Genomic DNA, 5,276 nt, shown 5'->3' with positions numbered 1-5,276 from the left:
CACTTTTAAGATCTACAGGAAAATGCAAGTTGCGCTGCCTCACAAAATGTATAGACATTACGATTATTATAGTGAGTATTACGCAAGTAGAATAGCTATTAAGTATATTTCGAGTATAAAGTATAAAAGTATAAAGCATAAAAACAGGTTGTACAATTTGCATCTATACGTCCAGGATATTTCTCATATCTAGAAAATTACATAATATCTACTATGTTTATACAAATGAAAACATAATCGTAAAATGACTGGAAAATTTGGGACAAATTTTTAGACATCAAGCAGTACAAAATCATGCAGACGTAGATTGGTATACAAATGGTACTAAATCTAAACTGGCTGATACCTGCATCAAGATGCCAGATAGCTCACAAAAATTTTCTCATAACATCCCTGGAACTAGTTCTGTACGAGAAATATACAAATATTTTTAAAGACCATACATGTCGCTGCCGCATACAATATCTGATCAGAAGTATCAGGACACCTAGTAGTGGAGTTTAATATGGAGAGTGAGCACCTTTCGCCTTTATCATGTCTCGAACTGTTCTGTGGACACTATTGAGGTGTCTAAATGTCTGTGGAGAAATGGCAGCCCATACGTCTTCCAAAGCCAAAACCAGACAAGGCTGTGATGTTAAAATCTGGGAAATGGAATGAAGTCGACGTTCTAACTCATCCGAAGGGTGTTTCATTGGCTTCAGATCCCGGCTCTGGGTAGACCAGTCCACTTACAGGGATGTTATTGTTCAAATGGTTCAAATGAGTACTATAGGACATGACATCTGAGGTCATCAGTCCCCTAGAACTTAGAACTACTTAAACCGAACTAACCTAAGGACATCACACACATCCATGCCAGAGGCAGGATTCGAACCTGCGACCCTAGCGGTCGAGCGGTTCCAGAATGAAGCACCTACAACCGCTCGGTCACAGCGGCCGGCCAGGAATATTATTGTGCACAAACCATTGCCTCACAGCTGCTTCTTTATGACATGGTGTGCTGTCAGATTGATACAGACATCATCGCCTCTGAACTGATCCTCTGCTGTACTCAGTACCCAATGCGCTAAAATTCCTTCCTTCCATGTTTGGCGTTTTATTAAGCACAATAACGGGACCCTCTCTCTAGCCCCGAAAAAGACTCCCCTATCGTAAGAGCATTCCTCTGTATTTCACTGTTGGCATTACGCATGATAGCACGTAATGTTCCTTAGGCATTCGAAGAACCCAAACCCCTCCATTGGATTGTAACAGGATATGGAGTGATTCATCATTCTAAATTACTTGTTTCTAGTCATTCACTGTCGAATGGTGTAGCTCTTTACACCAACTCAAACGTCGATTAGCTTTCGTTAGAGAAGCTTATTGAGAGCTGCTCGCTCATTCTACCCCATTCATTTTAACTTCTTACACACACACACACACACACACACACACACACACACACACACACACACACAGTCCATGTGTTAGCTGGACTACTGGTAGCACTTTGGAACTCCCGAGTAATTCCTTCCGCTGATTTCATGCGACTTTTTACAATCACCCTTCGCAATGCTGGACGGTCCCCGCCCGTCAATGCCTGATCTTTGTTTATCTGTGGTTGTTTCCTCACGTTTACACTTCAAAGTTGTAACGAACAGTCTACTTTGCCAGCTTCGGAAGGGTTAAGATGTCCCTGATCTGTTAGTCAGGATAGGTCCAATGACTAGTAAACGCTCGAAGTCACTGACGGCTCCTGACTGACCTATTCTGCTATAGCTGCTTTTCCACTGACAACACGGGACTCACCACTTCCCGACAGGCCTACCTTTCGTGACATCTAGTGGCAGAAATCCGCACTACATAGGAGTGTCCGTATACGTTTCGTCAGATAGTGTACGTCATGGAGATAAAACGAGATAACAGCTCTGACAGCAACATATAATCATTCATTAATCCCACTCGTTGTCAGCGACTGGAACCGGAAGAACAGTTTATGTATGGTTCAATAGAAATTATCCGTGTTCTCGCTTTGTTTGCAGTATGTATACGTATGTGTGGCTGCTCCATAAAAAAGTAAAATTAATGGTCTCTGGGACAAATTATAAAGGGAGATTAAGACTTTTGGCACAAAAGGTAAAAAAATACAATGTGCACTTCGTGTGCTGCGGGGCGGGGCCTTATCTGAGATGAGTAGGAGGCCCTGACTGCTGCTATCGACCGTGGAGGGTACACTCATCTTTATGTTGTGGCTCATGTCAGCACCACTGACTCCTGTCGGTTGGGTTCTGAGGCTATCCTCGGTTACTAAGGGCGGCTGGCGGAAATGGTCAAGCCTGCTGAGCTGCCTGCGTGGTTCGAGCACAGCTTACAATTTGCAGTATCGTATCCAGAGTCGATTGAGACCCTTTGGTTTGTGGCCGAAGAGAGGGTCTCAGCCATTTGCGTCGATTCTGCGTCAGACTTGACTGCAGATATTTCGATCTGCTTTATGGGTACTATGGGCACTATGGGACTTATCTTTCGAAGTCATCAGTCCCCTAGAACTTAGAACTACTTAAACCTAACTAACATAAGGACATCACACACATCCATGCCCGAGGCATGATTCGAACCTGCGACCCTAGCGGTCGTGTGGATCCAGACTGAAGCGCCTAGAACTTCTCGGCCACTCCGGTCGGCAGAATTGTAGGATTGCCCTAGACGGACCAGGTGAGCATTACACAGAAGAAGTAGCTACTGGGTAGCGGGCTACATGTAGAGTACCCTTGGGTTTCATAGGCTAGGCGATAGTTTGAGGTACTCGGATGAACAGTCGGAAATCAATACGCAGAGAGCGTAATCTGAACGCGTACACATTTCGAATGTCCAGATTTTAACAGCAAGTTGGTGAAGCATTCGTAATAAAGTCACTGAATGTACTGCCGTCCTCGAAATATGCTCCGTTCACATTATACCTGGAGTCGACCGTTGGATAAATGCTGAAGTAGAAAGCTCCGAAATATTTAAAGAGCCGTGGAACGTATACCGAAAAGACAGATTAGACATCAAAGGACGATGATCGTTCATTGCAATCGACATAAATACACACTTCAAAAGACAGGTTTTGCATCACCTCGGTTCCGGCCGGCCGAAGTGACCGAGCGGTTATAGGCACTACAGTCTGGAACATTTCCGCCCTTTTTATTGCTCATGAAAACCACACATTGCATGTTGTACCACCATACAGCGAGACCTTCAGAGGTGGTGGTCCAAATTGCTCTACACACTGGTATATGTAATTGCCAGTACCATGTCCTCTTGCATTGATGCATGCCTGTATTCGTCGTGGCATACTATCCACAAGTTTATCAAGGCACTGTTGGTCCAAATTGTCCCACTACTCAACTGCGATTCGGCGTAAATCCCTCAGACTGGTTGGTGGGTTATGTCGTCCATCAACAGCTCTTTTCAAACTATCCCAGACATGTTCGATAGGGTTCATGTCTGGAGAACATGCTGCTCACTATAGTCGAGCGATGTCGTTATCATGAAGGAAGTCATTCACAAGATGTAAATGATGGGAGCGCGAATTGTCGTCCATGAAGGCGAATGCCTCGCCAATATGCTGCCGATATGATTGCACTATCGGTCGGACGATAGTATTCACGTATCGTACAGCCGTTTCGGCGCCTTCCATGACCACCAGCGGCGTATGTCAGCCCCACATAACGCCACCCCAAAACAGCACAGAGTCTCCACCTTGCTGCACTCGTTGGACAGTGTGTCTAAGGCGTTCAGCCTGACCGGGCTGCCTCCAATCACATCTCCGACGATTGTCTAGTTCATGGCATATGCGACACACATCGGTGAAGAGAACGTGATGCCAGTCCTGAGCGGTCCATTCGGCATCTCGTTGGACCCATCAGTACTGCGCTACATGGTGTCGTGGTTGCAAAGATGGACCTCGCCACGGACGTCTGGAGTGAAGTTGCGCATCATGCAGCGTATTGTGCACAGTTTTAGTCTTAACACGACGTCCTGTGGCTGCAAGAAAAGCATTATTCAACATGGTGTCATTGCTGTTAGGGTTCCTCCCATCCATAATCCGTAGGTAGCGGTCATCCACTGCAGTAGTAGGCTTCGGGCGGCCTGAAAGAGGCATGTCATCGACAGTTCCTGTCTCTGTATCTCCTCCATGTCCGAAAAACATCGCTTTCGTTCACTCCGAGACGTCTGGACACTTCCCTAGTTGAGACTCCTTCTTGGTACAAAGTAACAATGCGGACGCGATTGTACCGGGGTATTGACCGTCTAGTCATGGTTGAACTACAGACAACACGAGCCGTTACCTCCTTCCTGGTGGAAGACTGGAACTGATCGGATGTCGGACCCCCTCCATCTAATAGGCGCTGCTCATGCATGGTTGTTTACATCTTTGGGCGGGTTTAGTGACATCTCTGAACAGTCAATGGGACTGTGTCTGTGATACAATAACCACAGTCAACGTCTGTCTTTAGGAGTTCTGGGAACCGGGATGATGCATAACTTTTTTCGGTGTATGTATTACGTTTAGCGAGGTCTAAATTGAGACTCACTGCAAAGCTATCTGGATGCAAGTTACTGGCCTAGGTTAACTCAAATTAATCGTCAGATTTTTGCAGGCCAGTTTATTCCGCTGTAGTTGTAGAATCATTCAAAGAAAGTCTTCACTCAGTATCGCAGAAGTTCCCTGTTCGTTAAAACTTAGCTGGAGGCGAATATCGACTGAGAAAACTATGAATTAGTTACAGGTGGTACTGACAGTTAGTCTTGTGAAGAAGCTCTGAACGTTTTCTCTGAACTTTCTTGAACAACTAGTTTCACAACTCAAGCGATATGGAAATATTTTGGACCTTGTTGCTACGAACACTCCTTACCCTATCGACAGTGTCAGCACAGAGACAAGGATTAGCAATCACTATTATCATCGCCCCGATGGTTACTGAATTTAATAAACACATCAAGAAGGTTAGGATAGCTTATGGGAGTATGCTGGAGAGAATAGATAAGTAGAGGAACTATGGGCAGAGTTTAAATTGATTATAAATCGCACTCTGGAGAAATATGCACCGAGTAAATGGGTTAAGGGTGAAAGAATCCTATTGGAGTTTAATAATAAAATTCGTATAACGCTGAGAAAACAGAGCTTGTTACACCCTCAGTTAAAAAATAAAAATAAAAAAAGAGAAAGCGAGAGAGAGAGAGAGAAAAAAGAACGCCTATATGTCGACAGACAATATTTAGTAGAAATTCTATAAGAAAATCGATGA

This window comes from Schistocerca gregaria, chromosome 3 (assembly GCF_023897955.1).
Source record: "Schistocerca gregaria isolate iqSchGreg1 chromosome 3, iqSchGreg1.2, whole genome shotgun sequence".
NCBI lineage: Eukaryota > Metazoa > Arthropoda > Insecta > Orthoptera > Acrididae > Schistocerca > Schistocerca gregaria.
The sequence above is the reverse complement of the archived record's forward strand: the minus strand, read 5'-3'. Positions refer to the sequence as shown.